This window comes from Prinia subflava, chromosome 1, assembly GCF_021018805.1.
Source record: "Prinia subflava isolate CZ2003 ecotype Zambia chromosome 1, Cam_Psub_1.2, whole genome shotgun sequence".
Lineage (NCBI taxonomy): Eukaryota > Metazoa > Chordata > Aves > Passeriformes > Cisticolidae > Prinia > Prinia subflava.
This window is the reverse complement of record NC_086247.1, coordinates 141,150,808-141,169,331: the sequence shown is the minus strand read 5'-3', so window position 1 is coordinate 141,169,331 and position 18,524 is coordinate 141,150,808. Positions and strand designations below refer to the sequence as shown.

General features: G+C 38.8%; 1 long non-coding RNA gene across 1 annotated transcript; it reads right to left on the bottom strand.

Moving 5' to 3' along the window:
- Positions 1-212: 212 nt before the first annotated feature.
- LOC134563221 (uncharacterized) lies at positions 213-16,887 on the bottom strand. The gene is made up of 3 exons (XR_010083342.1): positions 16,731-16,887; positions 7,256-7,349; positions 213-1,201 (listed from the first exon to the last, which is right to left on the bottom strand). It is a non-coding gene; the product is annotated as an uncharacterized LOC134563221 (long non-coding RNA).
- Positions 16,888-18,524: the final 1,637 nt, after the last annotated feature.

The following is an 18,524-nucleotide window of genomic DNA, read 5'->3' as shown; positions in this document are numbered from 1 at the left end:
ATAAAGGTTTTTTTAAAAAAGAAAAAACCCAGTAGAATCTACATAGATATTGTAGTTGTTTTCAAATTGGTTGGGTCTGTTGCAATTCAGTTCTGAGAACACTGAAAATATTTCATTAGCCACTAGCAATTGTCTTTAGCAACCTGAGGGACAAAGATCCCAGAAGTCTAGAAAGGGCAAAAATGTCAGAAGGGATGAGAGAGCTTAACTTCAATAACCAGAAAAGTATCAGAAGAAATAATGAAAAGGTCTGTTTGTAAGGATCTTGAACATGAACAGGATGTAAGAGACAAATTAATTTCTAATAAATAAATTATGTAAGAGCAAGTTTATTTCTCTTTACAGTAGAAAACAAGCTTTATGGACATAAAAGAAAAAATACTGTCATGCATCTGGATTTTGGCTTTTGACATCTCACAGGACATTTGCATAGACAGGCAGATTTGAGGTATGTAGTTATTTGGAAAATCCTATTCACAGAATTAGTTACCAATAGTTATGAGTGATTCATTTTTAAGTAAGCAAGAGGCATCAGGTCAGGTTCTGCAAGAGTCTGCTTGACATGTTCATTATTGAACTGGTAGATGATTAAGATGCTTTTGCATTTGAAAATTACACTAAGCTAAAAAGACTTCAAACCCATCAGAGTGCAGAATGTACCTTTTTAATTAGCTTGGTGCACAGCAGAAATCTGAATGCAGCTAAGCAATTAAGTTAATTCACATGTACCTATACAAGTAAAATTACCTGCACAAATACAAAAAGGAGAATGACTAACTAAACACAGTGCACAAAAGAATCTGGTAATTTGAACAGATTACAAACAAGCAATAAAATTGTACAATTGTCTAAGAAGCAATCATGCTGTGTTAGATAAAAGTACATTTTATGTTAAACACACAAAATATTCCTTCCTTTTTACTCGGAGGCAAATCTTTACCTGGTAATTCTTTACCTGGATCCCTGTGACTACTGCAGGTTATCACATGTCAATACAATAAATGAACCAGGTGGAGAAAGTCACAGAACCTGAAATAGGAATGAGCTTTAAAAAATGCTTTTCTAGCATAAGACTTTGCAAGAACTAAGCTTGCAAAGCTTAATTCAGGAGCGTAAAGTCTGGGAGGAGGCTTGATAGCAGTTCTCAAATGTTCAGAAAGATTTTTTGTGAAAGCAGGCAATTAATTGTTTTCGATACTCTCTGAAAAACAGAAAAGATTGTAATAAGGGAAAATTAGGTTAGAGGTGAGAGAAATAATACAGTGTGAAGGGCCAACTAAGCAATGAGTAATAGACTTACAGAGATTTTTTCCTGATTGCTGGAAATTTTAAGGAGGAGCAAGCCAAGCAACAGTGAGGACTGGTTTTCTGTATCGTTCCTCTTTCAGAGCACACTTTTGAGTTTATTTCATAAATATTGCACAAAAAGTATTATTATCAAACATGCAACTTTCTACCCTTGCTCTGTTGTATAGATTGTGATGCTAAACATATTAAGAGCATTATAATGTAAATTGAATATGAAAAATGAAAGTAAAATGAATGCCTTAAACAAGGAATCAAAATCTCTTTAACTAGGCAGCATGCTAATGACTACAGCAGAGGAATTGAAACTGGAGAAGTACAGGTTTCTCACAGATTTTTTTCCACTAGACCACTGCTTTCTGTCCAAATATTTAATTGATCCAAAAAGATTAAAGTTTATTAATTACACCCAAAAAATTGAATGTCTTTGAGAGTAGTCCATATTGCATTGGTTTCTAAGGTTACTGCATGCTCAACTATTGGCTGTTTCATCATATTAAAAAGTAAATAAAACAAAATGTGTTTCTCTATCCTGTAGCTTTGACATGTCCATTATTTCAGAAATATTGATTCTTATCATTTTTTTCCCACTCTGAACTTTTCAGTAGGTCATTAGTTATCTAATACAGTGGATGATATTTACATCATACAGGCACGATTATCCACTAACCTAAAGATTTGATATATGTATCAGAATACCATACAGAGGCAAATCCTTTAAGCAGACTGGATGACACTCCTCTAAATTTCTCAGACAAAATAATGAAAATTACCCCTTGGGCCATTAGGAGGGAAGGTGGTCCCCATCCTGTCTGATATGACTGAATTCAAATATTCTACTTTGTTGTAGCCTCCAAGCCTTTGTCCCTTCTTACCTTAATATTTCTGAGAGAAATAACATATGAATACTTAATTAAGCCTGTGATATGTTCCATTTCCAGCTCTTTATAGTGCTTTAATAGCACTCCTGAACTGTTAAACAGACCTCTTCATCTGGGTGGAAAAGTACCACTAAAGCCAAGAGAAATTCTGCACACAAAGCTGGAGAGGACCAAGTCCAAGAATAGAGACCAGGCAGTGTGCTGAGCTTACCCTCACCACATCTGAAAGTCCTTCTCTTTCATAAAACACGTTTCCTAGTCTTAAAAAATAACAGGGAATAGCAAAGAACAGCTAAAACAGCTAGAATGGTAAAAGCAGCAAATGTCCCTGTTGCTGTGCACTCATAAAACTCACAAGTCTTTCACACTACTGGAAATGGTAAATATATGCTTCAAAAAGTGTTCATAAGATCACACATGCAAGTATGGATCTATGTACTTAGAACAAATCTACATATATACATATTTCCTAATAAAAGTGAGCTACTAGGAACACCTCATAAAATATAGCACTATGAGAAAAGATTATTTCAGAAAGTTTCTTAACGTCATCAGCAGGATTTCTCAAAAATCAATGTCATCAAAAATAGGATCTGAGAGAGGTTTTAAAGTTATTTTTAAAGGCAAATACACATACTTTCTGACAGGAATGAGAAAGCTTATGGCAGGCTATGCAAAACCACAACCTTCTGCTGCTCTGATCATTATTCCCAGTTCCCAGTTATTGGACTACATGCCAAAGCGGCTAAGATGACAAAGTCCAGGAATAATTGTGTTGGAGCTTTAGAGCCACCTCTGGATCTGTCACTTTGTTGCTAGTCTTCCTCATCCTCCAGAAGGCCATTTCCTTTCCTTTCAACATTTTTTCCCATCGTTTGTCTGGTTTTTATCCATTCACTAGCAACATTCCACTCAAACCCTTTGTCCATCCTGCGATACACAAGATGTGTTTAGAGGACCTTCAGGCTGTGAGTGCAAGTTTTGCTCGGGTGGGCAGATGGATTTAGGAAGCACATGCCTGCTGGCATGGAAAATGCACACCTGGAGTCTTCCTGCTGAAACACAGCCTGCACACAGTCTGAAGCCCTCACAAATACCAACCACGTCCCCTTAGTCAAGTACCTGTTTCCTGTTACAATGTTGGGTTCTTTTCCTGACTAGATCCTGCTTCAAAATGGAAAATGCAGACTTGGTCCCATATTTCATGTGTCTTGTTCAAATCAGGAAAGTTGAGTGTGCTGTCTGTAAGTAGCTTAAGGACAGAGTTGGATTCGATCTGAGTTTTGTATTCCGCCAAAAACAGAACTCTTACTTTTTAGGGGATGCTTAGACAAGACTCAGACAGAAAACTCCTGAGAGCAAAACCTAAAAGTGTTTGAGTCATTCCCAGAATGTTATAGCTGTTCCTCCCACGAGAATGCACAGAGAAAATGCTGGGGTGCAGGTTCTGTGGTGTGCAGTAAGTCATCCGTCATTCCTCCTCCCATTTTCCAACACTGTGTAGATGTTGGGAGCCCACAAATAAGCCCATTAAACCCTGCATGAGACACGAGATCTTAGAAAATGGCCAGGAGGAAGACGAAGAAACCAGGGTCACAGCTAGGTGCAGGCCCCACGCTGTCAAACCTCCCCACAGCTTCCCAAGAGTTGACATTGTCTGAACTTGCAAATAGAGGCTGAGCCTGTGCTTGGAGTAGGGCTGAGAGGGCACAGAGATGCTCATTAGCACAAGGGCCCTTGTTAGGCACACTGTGGAGAGGCCATCCCTGCCAGCTCAGCTGCCAAGGGTCTGAGGTCCCAAAGGCAGGACAGCTCCAGAGTCCCTGGAGCAGCAGCAAAGCAGCCCTTACTCCTACTGGGCACACCTGAGACAGCCAGGGTGCATCCTCCCCTCACAGGGGATTCTCAGTGCCCCTCAGAGGCTGCTGCAAGGGGTGGCAGGGTGGGCAGCCAGGGCACTCTGTCTCCAGACAGAGCCACAAGGCACCAGGCCTTGAGCTCCAGCTATCCCACCAACTATCTCCATCACCCTGTTTGTAAACCACAGTTACAACATCCTGTACAAATAAGGGCTTGTCAGCAAGAATGAGATCCTTGAGGGCAAAGCTGCAGTCAGTGCTTGCGTGATATGCTGCAAGCAAGTTGCTGGGCATCCTCCTCCTCCTCGTCCTGTCGTCCCTGCACAGTGCCCTGTCAAAAGAGCCATTGCTGCCCACTGGGGTACAGGCACCATGTGCCACAGAGGAGCAAGAACCCTGGATGAGCAGGGCACAGGAAGGAGGCTCTAATCTGTCTTCCTACATTCTTGGCCTCAGTTTTGATCCATGGATCACAATGTGATGTGATTGGTGGCCTATGGAGAAAGGGAATGAGCCTGCATTCTCCTTTATTTGGGCACTGGACACATATCCAGCAGACCAAAGGGGAGGTATTACATCCTTAGCAAGCTCCATCCAAGTAGCTCCACACTATCAACCGCCTGCTCACAGTTCACAAGCACAGCCTTTTCTCCAGTGACAAGACACATTCACACCATAAGTTCCTTAAGGTCCAGTTTTTGCATTAAGATTAAGCCTGTACTTTCTAGGAATAACAGAAAATGTTATGTATGCATTGATAGATTGAAAAATAGTAACAAATATCTTCTCAAAAATATTAAAATGCACATTAGGAGCCATTATGAAAAGCCAGTAATATTACACAGTATGGATCACATTCTTATCTCCAGAATATCCTGACCTGAATCTATCTTTATTCAGCTTTTTCAGAAAGATAGAATAATCCCTGGGGATTTCACCAAGCACAAAGAGGCAAAGTAATGTGTCTACAGTAGGGAAAACAGCGATTCAGAAATATTCTTCTTCAACCCATTAGCTGTCAAACAATATTTCTTCACCTTATTAACAGCTAAGCGATCATGAGAATTAATCACTGTGATTAATTGTGCTTCTAGATAAGATGTATATTGCAGATTGTGTTTTATTATGTCTGGGGTTGGGGAGAAATCACACAAATGACTGCTGCAAACTCAGTTCTTGCTGCTCAGCTAAAAATAGTGCTCACAACATATGTGAAAACCATCAAACTCTATTCTGAGGTGGGAAATGGCTGAAGAAAAGTGTTCTGGTAAACAAACCCTTCCTGATGGCTCTCTCAATATCTGGCAGTGAGCACAACTTCTGGTTCCTCCTGCTGACAAAATCTGCCTCACTCCTCCCTGCTAATAAAGCAAGGCTACATGTCAGGGAAGGCTGAGACCACTGACACAGAAACAGAGGAATCTTGGTGTCAGCCCTAAAAAAATCCAGCCAAAGCTGAATTTTTTATCAAACCATCTCCTGGGAATGGCCCGGGTGTTCACTGCAGCCCAAATCTCAGCTGTTGATACATCATCTCCCTGCCAGCCCTCACCACATGCTCAGCAGTGCTCAGCCCCACATGGCAGACACAACAGATGTATTTTCCCAAGTTAGAGATTCTTGAGGACAACAATTTCACAGCCTGTAGGCAGCTTCTTTCAGTGCTGCTCAGAAGCTTAGAAAGGTTTTTGTCTCACTACAGTCTTCTCTGCTACAGTTTAAGCACATTTTTCTTTCCTGCCCACTAAGAATATGGAGAACAAACTATCCTCATTTGTACCCCCCTCAGTTTGCATTTGAACATCCTAGACAAGGTCACTGAGACTGCTAACAATATTTCACACAGTTCAGAACTGTTCAGTGCTCATACACCATCCTGTTCCACAAAGTACACAGGATGCAGCAGGGCTGCTGCATGTAATCATTTTTAATCATATAAAAATATGTTTAAGATATCCCACGCCTCTGCTCTGTTCTGCAGTGTCACAGCAGATCTCCAGTACCTGGACTGCACAGCATTTAATGGTTTGTATTCTCACCTTACCAATCACATGCACAGTGCTGACTGCAACTGTGCCAAACATCCCACAAATACCCCTGCCAGGAAGCCTGGGAATCTTTTCCCTTTCATACATTAAGCCATTCTTACACAAGCATAAAATATGCCCGCTGACTTTTCTATTACTAAACACACCACAAAACTGACCTACTGTTTGTCCAATGTTTTAGTCTGCAAGCAGTCACAATGGGCTATATTCATACCATCCCCCTTGAAAGTTTGCACAATCATCCTTCAGATGTGCCCACCTCTTTCCAGTGACTATGAGGAACGCAGACTTTTGGTGCACAATCACATCTTAGTCTGATATCTAAAGTGGACAGTGAGTCAATCTTGCATCACCACCAGCATGGGTGCTTATCTCAGCATAGGGCTTGAAGCATATGCAATATTTGGGTAAAATCATGCAACAGACCTCCCACAAGCATTAAGGCTGACAAAATGCAATGGCTCAAATACTCCCAAAAGAGGCACCCCAGTCCTGAGTGAAATTAATTCTTTTCCAAATATAAGTGAAAGCATAGAAAATATTTTGCAGTCATCAGTCTAACAGTGATGAGAGGCATCTAAAGAAGCCTTCATTTTGAGTCACTGGTCATTGCACACACACCCTTTAGGTGGTTAATACTGAGTTTCACAGTATAAATAACATGTTGCAAATTTCTCTGTAGCTATCCAGATCTTCAGAGAGAGAACCCATCTAGTTACCATTGGCATTTAGAATATGTTCATTGTTTTCCTTTTCCTTTATTTTTGACCACTTCACTTTAAGAACAGACTTTGATACAGCCCATGACATGCCTGAGGGTATTTTTAAAAAGCTGTTTGGGGGAAGAGGAAGAATACATGAAAATAAGGCCTGATCTAATTAGTAATTTACATGTTTCCAGATGTTTCCTTCTTGAGATCTTGCATAGAGCAACTGTATCAAATCACCAGTAGTTTAAGTTTTTCAGTTCATGTTTTCCAGAGTAATGTTGTTTTCACTTCACATCATCTGAACAAACAAATGAAGTATTCCTTCCCCCACAAACACCAGCACATGCTCATGCATGCTTCTGTCTTTGGTCTGCATAAGGTAGCTTGGCACCAAAAAAATATATGATTAAGTTTTAACAAGTGTCAAAACCAAGAGGCTCACAGACACTTACCTGGAGATCAGAATGAAGTTTAGGTGCTTTCTGAAATTCAAATTAGCAAGTGTCATTCTTCCTGCCTCCTACCACACGTCAGGGAATGTTTGATCTGCAGAGAGAGAATGAGACACAGAAAATGAGCAAGTGAGAAACCTCCAGGATCCGGAGGCTCAGACTTCCCAGTCCCCAGCATTACCACTGTCTCTAGGAGCATGTGAATAATCATGGTTACTCTTGCTTACATGGTCCTATTGCAGGGCAACAATGTAGGAGACTGTAGAACTGAATTACTCATAAATATGTAGGTCAAGGATTTCAGCATAGAACAACATTACAATTAACAATTCAAAATGCTGCCACTGAAAGTAATTTTTGACACTATCAGCTGGAAGTGAGCAGACATGCCTTTGTTAACCCACACTGTAATCTATCATTTGTCATACAATATCAATGCAAAAAAAAACCTCCAAGATAATTGATCAGAAAATTCATAATCTTTTTTTTGTTTGTTTGCTAAAGCACACATTTTATAAAGGCTCTTGTGGTCTCATGTTACTGCCATGTTGCTCAGAAATAAAAGACATTGCAAGGAAAGGGAGGAAATCTAACATCTCATGACCTACATGGGTTCATTATTGTTAAAAATTCTAAATTTATGTAGTTTCTGTATTGGGGGAAAATTACACTGATTAGAATACAGAAAGTGTATTTTATACACCAACTTCAATACAAATTTTATACTATACAGAGTGGTCTGTATTAATGTATTTATGCTTACCTATATCCACCCTTCATACCTCTCTGAGACACTATTACACAAGTCCTTGAAAAAAATATGTCAACAACCAGAAAATGATTTGCAATAGCAAATAGAGATAATATGAGCAATAATGATCTCCTTTCATTTTCACTTAAGTCTAGTGAACTGTAAGACCTGCATTCTTTGTCCACCTGAGTATCCTATTAAGTTGCAGCTGGCATATTGCAAAGGGAAAGAAAGAAAAAAAACTGAAAAAGAAACCAAGTATCAGGAAAACAGGAATTGTCCAAGAAACAGGCTTTATCCTCTTGCTTGTGCTCAGTCAGTCCTGTACTATCAGTCTTCTACTTTCACTTCTGCAAGCAAGCTTCTCTTTGCATGCCCAGATCTGAACAGTCCATCATCCAATCTTACACTGAGCCAGGGGCTGAGTTTTAATGAGTTTTAACTGTATAGACATTTTACATACATTTTAAATACTAAGTCCCTTCTCCTGTCATTGGACAGGAAATAAATGACATCTAGTTTATATTGGATCTTTTAATTTTATACTGGCTTGTTGAATTTGGGACTAATCCTTTCTTGAATATTGATGCAACTTTGGGTATTGATAGAAGCAATGCAAAAAAAAAAGGGGACAGGGGAAGAAAATGTATGAACAAGGCACCATGAAGTTTTTATCTCTTCTGTGTTTTTTCCTGCAGTTTCATGGCTTTGCTTTCAATCCATGATCAAATTGAACAAGGACCCATACACCAAATTCTGACAAGGGAGGCAGTGGAGTTGTCATGCAACAGGCACATGGCACACAGCAGAGGAACCTCTTCCCTGACTCTTCCTGGTTGAAAGATGGACTAAATGCAGCCCTGTCAAACCACGCTGCATCTAATTCCCAAGTGTCCTCTTTTCCTGCTCACAGGCAAGGACAAAGAGGAATTAACACATTTGAAGCTACATATGCCTCTTATTGTTAATAACAGCTCACTACATTTAAAAGAGGTACAATTGCTAAGTCTTATTAACAAAGAATCCATCTACTGTGACTGGCTAACCAGTCTGATACGTATCCATCCCTGGAAGTGTTCAAGGCCAGCTTGGATGGGACTCTGAGCAACCTGGTCTAGTGGAAGGTGTCCCTGCCTATGGCAGGAGGGTTGGAACTGGACGATCTCTGAGGTCCCTTCAGGCCCAAGCCATTCTACAATTCTTTAATTCTGTGAGTACAGGGTGTTCTGTGTACCTTAAAATCTTTGCAATGACCCTCCAGGTTGTTTTTGATTGCTGCTAATTTTAATGTGGCTATTTTTGGTAGACAGCAGAAAGATCAGAATGCTTTCTGAAAAATACAAGATTTAGAATAATGAAGGGTCCAGATTTGAAGACATTATTTTTTTGCTTTATTCTTATTTTCTTTGGCATATTCAACGTGTTCTTTTAGACTGATGCAATCCATTCAGAAAAGGTATCATAACAGCAAGCTTGAACTGCAGTGCAAAAAAGCAACAAAGAATCACTGTTTTTGCCTTGTCCTAAAGACTTTTTCCAAGTATGTATATATACACATAAATGTCTTTATTTATAGCTCTGTTGAACTACAGAAGTGAAGAGAGAGAAAAGCACTGAATAATTCATAAATTTTCTTCCTTTATTACATAGATCCAATTTTCCCACATAAACATGTAAAACCAAACTGAATTCTAACAAATTATTAATATTAAAGATGCAGCTAGAGGATTTCATCCCAAAGAAAAATATTCTTGCTTGTCAGCATTGGCAGAGTTTCTGTGACTTCAGCTAGAGACAGGCACACAGGTCCAAGGCAGCCATCCCTGTCTCTGTGCCTAGTGTCAATGTAGGTGACAGCGTCCAGTGTTTAAGAGGTCTCATTCTAGACAGAGATGTAAAACAAAACATTTAACTGCATTATAAAAGTGTCTATTTATCTCACTAAAAGTAAGAGGAGCCCAAATATCTATCTCAGGTATGGAGATGCACCCCACAGATGCGTAAAGTCATGAGATTAAAAATTTGCTGTGTCCAGTTTCTGATAAACCAACTTACACAAGTTGAATTATGACTACAGAAACAGTGTCACACAAATATATAACAACATTCAAGAATATGCTACATATCCTGTTACCTTCAAGCTACTGCAGGCAATTCCAGTTAAAATGTACTCTGGGAATACCCAGCCGGACCCATTGCAAATTTCATATGCCAATAAAACATTCTCCTATGACAAAAGAACCTTGACTTGACTGCAGTGAAATTGAGCTTTATGCAGAGAACATCCTTGCTATAGTGTTTACTAATTTAGCTAGCAAGGCTGTGTTTAGAGGGATATTAAGAATTAACCAGCATGTTGTCTATTTGTGGATTATGTGTGTAATTCCCCAATCTGAAAGAGGAGCATATATATCTAAAAATAAAGCTCCATACACAGCTTCCCAGTAGACAATTGCTTACTCATTTAAAATGTATGTTTACTTAAAATTTTGTTCCCTGGGATGGCCTAATGAAATATACATTTCATTTTAGCAGGGATTCCCAAAGGAGTCAGCTGCCAGGCAGCCTTTTTCTAGCTCCTTCCGTGCAAACTATGTAAAGCAGGACACCAAATCTACACTAGCAGACAACACTCAAGAATTAGAGTTTCAGCTTGGTTTATGCTGGCAGTGCCTGAGGAATACCTGGATCTGAACAATTCTGTTAGTACACTGATAATTCATTCATAGCAATTTGTTACCTGACATTAATTTACTACAAAATCACAGTATCTAAATTTGCTCCATTAGGAGCAAATAGGAAAGTCTTTAGGAAAGACTTTAGGAAAGCCAGAAGCTAAGAGGAAATGACTGAATGAAATTTCCTTAGTTATGAATGCTTGCAGTATTTTGGCATCCCAAAGTCCTGCAAGACTCACGACTTAATCTTAGCTGATTTTGTCTTACACAATGGAGATATTAATTCTTCCAGCTAAAAATCTACCTTAAATTCTGTCTCACATTCTGAAACCATGAAGACAGATTTAAAAAACAGACTGAAGAAAGTTTAAAAGTACTGCATAAAGTTTATAACTACCAGAATTTGTACAAAAGACCATGCAATATATCAAACATGGTCACAAACATCATCTGCATTGCTAGATAGAGTTAAATATCTATATGTCACATGAAAGGACATATGTATGAAGAAACATTTAGTGTATAAGTTTTTCATGTTCTGAATGAATATGTTTTATTCATTTTATATAATACTGTTTATAGGCAGATAATTGTTTTTATTATATATTAATTATTTTATTTATATTACTATAAATCCTTCAAATCAATGTCACAAACAATCAAAACAATAAAAGTACATAACTGGTCTTTGGCTGAAATAAAGGACAGGGAAATAATAGTATACTTCTTGGCAGGAGTCCTGAAGACATTTATATCAGGAGTCATTTAAAATTAAATCAAAAGGGATCTAGGCATCATTTGCTATAAGTAGTACCAGCCAGGAAAACTAACCTCTATGAAATGATACTGAAAAAACATTTTTAAATATACTCTTTTTCCATCAAAGCCTTCTTCAGAGTAAATGTCTTGAAAGAGTTTGAACTGACAAACAGATCTGAATCTCTCACTCAACAGATACAAATCAAGATGAAACTATAAGAAAATAGAGGTAAACTCCAGAGACAACTATGGTCTCTAGAGAGGAAATAATTATGCTTGGTTATGAAAAGAGTTGGAAAATACCAAAGGACCAAAACTCTCTCAGAGCTTTTATCCAGCAACTAATAGCAGAGGTGGTGGCACTTGCTACAGGGAGAGTGGAAAGTGGGCTACTCACAATACTGCTAAATACAGGATTGGGTTCTGCTCAGTCTTTCAGACCTGCCAGACTTGCTGTATAACCATCTACATCAAAATGCATTGAAACTGTAGGATAAGACAGAATGTTTTTAGACTTTTCTAAATTGGGCATGGTTCTCAACAAAGGAACTACTAAAAATAAAAAAAGAAATGTAAAGGAGGTGAGTTAGAAATAGGATAGGAAAACAAAGAAAAAGTTAGGAAATTTAATTTCATACTCTGTCTCTTTGTAGGCTCAGTAAGGTATTTACAGAAAACCCTAGAGTTCAGGACAATTTGGCATTGAAAGAGGAAAGGAGCTGTTAGTTTTGAAAGAGAATATCAAGAGGCAGCAGGATCTGTCATGAGACAGTTATACGAAAATCATTTTGCAGATTTGAAGTGTTGAACATTAAAATACACAGCAGCACCATTCTGTTTAAAAGTATTATAAAAAACCTTCTGAGTCTTTTCCAAAACAGATTGCTGGAGCCATACTGGTCCCCAGCCTTGGCACATGTCATATTCCATTCCCCTGCAGGGACACAGCAATATCAGCTCTGCAGCTTTAGGCCAAGGAAGGAAATAATCTCTCAGGCTTCTCCAGCAGGTGATCAGATATCGTACCAGCCTCCCCCAAGGTGTCAGCCATCAGCAGTCACATCTTTCCCCAGGACACCACACAGCAAAATCCATCTGTCTCCCAGTCACAGTATTTATCACCTCAGTAAAAAGATAAAGATATTTTGTTAGCAGAACTGTTACCCTCATGACTGAAAAAGGATTTGCAAGACTGTAATTGTTTCATAAATATATACAATTGTTCCTTACCCTTGCAGCATAAGTGGCCAGATTACTTAAATGAAACCATTTATCTCCCCTTAGATGCAACAAGCCCATTACTTTTTACTCTTCTGAGGCTGCAGTTTGGCAGTACTGAGGTGACATGGTTATCTAAAAAAATAGACCCTAGCTTCTTGTCCTGGTTCCAGCTGGGATAGAGATAATTTTCTTACTAGTGCTGTGGGTTTGGTTTCAGTATGAGAAAGGTGTTGACAACAAGCAGTGGCTTAGCTGTTGCTCATTGTGCTTACTCTAAATCAAGGACCTTCCAGTTTTCCATGCCCTACAGTGAGGAGGGAGACAAGAAGCCAGGAGAGAGCATGGCCAGGACAGGATCTGAACTGGCCAAAAGTATCTTCTATACCATAGAACATCTTGTTCAGTACATCAGTTGGGAGGAGTTGGCTGGGAGGGGCTGATTGCTGCTCAGGGACAGTCTGGGCTCCAGTCAGTGGGTGGTAAGGAATTGGAGTGTGTATCATTTGTCTATCAAGAGTTTTATTTCCCTTTCTATTTTTGTTGTCTCGCTTTTCATTATTGTTGTTGCTGTTATTACATTTTATTCAGTTCAATTCAATTATTAAACTACTCATCTCAAGCCAAAGGTTTGATCTTTTTTCTGGCTCTCCTCCCCATGCCAATGGGGGCATGGGGTGAAAATTGAGCATCTGCATTGTACTTTGTTGCCAGCTGGGGCTAAACTGTGATATTTCTTTTTCCCTTCCTGGAATTTATTTCCACCTCCATACCATCCCAGGCTGCACAAGTGCTAAGACCACCTATTTCTCCAAAGGATCAACTCCTCCATCCAATTTACCAAGCAGCTGCAGCAGGTCAGGGTGCAGAGTTATTGTGGCCAGAGGCAGAGAGAGGGAGGCAGCCAGGGCAGGGTGACTCGGGCAGCCAGGAGGGCTCAGATGCCTCACACACAACAGCTGAACCCCAAAACACCTCAGTTCAGTTTGAGGACAATGTCCCATAAGAAGTCCAAGTAATTAGAGACCTGAAATTTTTAGTTGCAAATGTAATTGTTCTGTAAAAGAATCAGGTAACAAAGGCTGCTACAACAATTAATTTATAAGTTTATTAGATTTATGACTAAAATTGAATTGAAAGAGAAGATACAAGAAAAAATTTAAAAGAACTGTACTAAATAAACATATTAATATCTACTGCAACTCTGTATCTATTGTTTACTGAAATTGCCATGATTCTATTTTATTGTCTGTTTTATTAAGAAAGCAATAATAATAATCTTCCCTGATAGCATTTTTACTTATCTTAATAAATGTAAAAAATAGTTCAATTTCTGCATTAAATTAAAATTTTTAAAAAGCTTCTTCTTTAAGTTTTACCTCTATTAAATTTTGCTGGATTGCTCTACTCTTCATTACTGTTGTCTCTCAAAATATCACCTTCTCTTCAACTGTAAATAGCCCAGGAAAATAGTTCAAACCTTAAAGGGAAACTTCCAAAGAAAAGATATTTTTCACTCATAACTGAGACCTTTCCCAAGGGAACAGGACACTTTTGGAGGTGTTAGTGCTTCATGTTTGTAGCAATGGAAAAAAAGTGTATAGAAATAATGGGTTGGCTGAGTTTATTATGAAAGGGTTGCTCCTGTTAGGAGATTCAGGGCAAATAAGAGTCAAGGTAAAACAAAGTTATAGTGGAAAGCTTGTGGAATTTGTATTAGTTTCAATATCTTTGCTTCCATCTTCTAAATTGCCAATTGTCAAATGTCATCACTGCTCATGTGATTACAGCGTAGATCCCTCTCTGGAGCATGGCTCTGTCTGTGTGTGAAATCCCAAAATGTGCTTGTGCAGGTGCAAAAGCTTGGGAGGGCACCAGGGTGATATTTAAAGTGTTTTGTTGCCTTTTAAATACATAGTTACATCTACAACAAAACACAAAACTACTAAGCTGTTTGCTTCTATTTGTCCTTAAAGGATTTGTGGCTGGATGTACTTCAGTAGCTGCCAAGAGTTCTCGCACAGTTTTAATACTAATTTATGATGAAGCATACCAAATGAACCACAAGTTATTTAAGAAAATGAAATAAGGAAACTTTTGAGGTTTTAGCAGGAAAACAGACTGGAGTGTGAGTAGTCTGATGTAAATGAATAGATGGCCTCAATGAAAATGAAAGAGAAGAAAACTCCCTCCTGGGGTTTATTATGCCTCTTGAGCTGTTGGTAGTAAAGTTAATTTTTACATGCTTTGAGGTGATTAAGAACTCAGGCATCACTCTAAATGTTAATAAGCCCTGTCTCATTTCCTCGCAGTTAGCTGATTGCAGCAGTCACCAGCTACTTAGCTTGCTGACATATTTGAGATCTGTAGTCTAGTTCATAATTAACCCTCTTCATATGAAGTGATAATGTTAGCAAGCCTGTTGTTGAACATATATAACCAGGATGTGACATATTCATTCACTAGGGAATGAGATGGTTTATATTTGTAAATCATCAGGGCACTATTTGAAGCAAAAATATCACAGAAGAGAAACCAACATAGAAATGGAGTTTGTTTCCATTTACACTGGATGCAGCTTAAAAATGCAACCACAATATATACAGTTTAGAACCTTCAGCATAAACAGACTAACTATTTATAGTAAAATTAAGAAAACCATTAAAGCTTTACCTATTCCTCCCCATCAGGTCTACTAAACAGAAAATTTCAATAATCTGTAGATGAATATCACTAATGAAAAATCTAAAATTATAATCTATTCTTGTAATGCATATATACAAGCAACTAAGAATTAACATCAATAATCATGCTCAAGGCAGTGACCAGGACCCTTGAAATCTTTATTCTCATTCCCATATCTGGAACTGAGATGGTTTCATGGCTAGGCAAAAGCTTCAGAAGTGATTAATTCTGTTCACCAGATTGTAATTATCTAACCTAGGACATACTAAGCCATAAAAAATGAAAATAGCGCTAATGGATACTGAAATAGTGAGGCAACCAATATCCATCTCTGGGACAAGCTCCCCAGCTTGTGGCCATGGACCCAAGGTGGGTGTTCAAGAGGTGTTTGGACAATGCTCTTAGATAATCTAACTTTTAGCTTGCCCTGGGTGGAGTCAGGACCTGGACATGATGACCCTCATGGGTCCCTTCCAAGTCAGGATATTCTATGATTCACTGAAGAGTAAAGATACAGGCTTTATTAACACAACACAGGTATTCAAGTAGTCCCAAGCCTAGAAAACATGGGTTCAAATCCTAGCCCCAAACTCTTGTAGTGAAATGTGTCTATTGCCTGCCACCAGGTTGCTTTATGATCCACAAAGAGGTCTGATATTTGTCCAAACATACTATAAATACTTAAATATTTCAAGGCAAAGGGAGACCTACAGAGATTTTCACTTTGTCTACCTGCAAAGTTAGTAATTTCATATGTTTAGTAAAATCAAATTTAAGCCTTTTTTTTTAGTCAATTCCTTTTATTCACTTGAATACCAGAAGAATTGTCAAAGGAAAATGTACACAAAATAGACATGAAATTTTCACAGGACTCATCTAACCCAAAAAGCTGAAAAATCTCACAGTTGTTAGGTACACTTCTGCCTTGCAGAGAAAGAGATTGTGCATCTAACCACAGCAGATCAGAACAAACAAAGAAGGAGAGTAAGATAAACTAGAGAGAAACTGTTAATTTCCAAAGAAATAGCAAAATGCTAAAGTCATTATAAATAAGCTCCACAAAAATATAGTTGCTCTTTTCCTAGCACTGATATTTAACTCTAAGCAGGTAAGTGAAAAAAGAAGAAATGTACTAAACTGATCAGGATAAACACTTCCTAAAATTGCTGGCAGTCTGAGCTCAGCTAGAATCTGCCCCACCAACAATCCTATTTCTGCTCCAAGACTGTCACAAGTTAATTAGTAAATTTGCTGAACCAAAATTGACTACAGCCATTTTGGAAATAAAGTCTTTTCTGTGAATTTTACTCCCGGGTTTCCTTCCTCCCACTGAAAAGCTTCACTCTACTTTGTTTTCAGGTTAAATATTTCATTACAGTCTTACCTGACAAACATCTTCAATACAAATTAACAGCAGGATTGCTAATTCTTTCCTTCAAGAAATGACAACAAAGTATATCAATACCCAGCTAATGAGTAATATTTGACTGCATTTTAATTATTAGTTTTACAAAAGCTACTGGAAGGGTTTTTCTTCTACCCTGCTCTTCTCCAACTTCTGTATCAAATTACAGTTAGTATTACTCATGTGTCTATACCTCACAGTTGTAGCTAGGAGAAGATAGGAAGGGAAAAGGGGTTGATCTAGTCATCTATTAATGTCAGGGAGCTTCAGGCTAGATCTATTCAGTGGGGGAGAAGCAGTGTTATTGCTCTCAGTAAATTGAGGCAGGTTGCGTCAATCTTGCAAACAAAAATTCTCCAGTTGTTCACATTTACTAAATAAAGGCTCTCTGGCCAGCTGCCTGCTGACAGCCACAGAACTGCAGCAGCAAGAAACATTGCATATCTCTCAGGCACCCACAGGGAAAACAGTGTTGCCCCATAAAAGGTTCCCAGAATTTCCAAGTAGCAAACAAAAAGGCACCGAGGAATCACTAGAAAGCACATTTGAAACAGGAGTCTGATTATATCATTATATACACATATTATTTGTTAGGAGTTGGCTGTAATATCACCAGCAGGCGAGATGCTTTCTTCATTTTTATTCCATATCTTAAATATTGTTGACTTCATAATTTATTTTTTAAATTATGCCAAGTTTAGAAGTTAGGCTTGAATTTACCTGTACATGGATATGTGTATTCAGTGATTCTGAAGATTCAAATTAACCTATGATATCTAGATTATAACCAGAAATTAATCTTTGAAAATAACTCTCAAAGCAAGGCAGCACCTGCCAGACAGCACACTTCAATATTCATTTTAGCAAGCACAGCATCTACCTACTTCTGTGTTTGAAATTCAGGCCCTCTGCACAGTGCTTTAAAACCACTTCAGAATTCTACATCAATGCCCTTATTTGAATCACATTATTAGCAGGTGGACATTCTCTCAAAGGCCGGAGTCATAGCCCATAACAATACCAATTAATAAATGTGGATTTAGAGAGGTGATTTCTGTTATATCCTGCTTGCCAGGGATCTGATAAAAACTTCCAGAAACTGTAGTGTCCCATGAGAAGGTATGTGGGCAATGAGCAGGTCATTTTGCTCCTTTGCTCTGATTTTTTCATAAGGCTTCTCTTTTGTGTGCTAAATGAGGACAGATTCTTTGCATGGATGTTCTCCACCCCTCAGCTCTCCTCCACACACCATGACAGACCCACTCCCACAGAGAACAGGTCACATCCACTGTTTTCCTCCACAGAATCATAAAATGGTTTGGGTTGGAAGGGGCCACAAAGATAATCCAGTTCCAAGTCCCTGCTATGGGCAGGAACGCCTTTGAGTAGATCAGGTTGCTTCTCTCTGGAGCTGCTCAGTCACAGGCAAAAGAGAACCTAAAAGTCTTCTCATCTCATTGACTGGCCACAGCAGAGGTATTGGAAATCTTGGCAGGACTTTCCACCCATCTGCATGGTCATCTTAGTGCAGAAGCAGTCAGGGAGCCACGCAGCAGCAGCAGATGGACACAAGAAGAGCGGGGTCGTCTCCGTGCTGTGCGGGTGTCACAGTCCTGGGCTGTGTGCACTGCCTGCCCACTCAGCTGAACCCAGGACACAGCCCCACTGGGAACAGGGTTCTCTCCCCCTGTGACTGCCTAAAAGCAGTTATCCCAAAAAACATATGGGGTTTTTCAAGCCTTTAGATTTTTAAAGCAGTCTTGTTTTTCACTG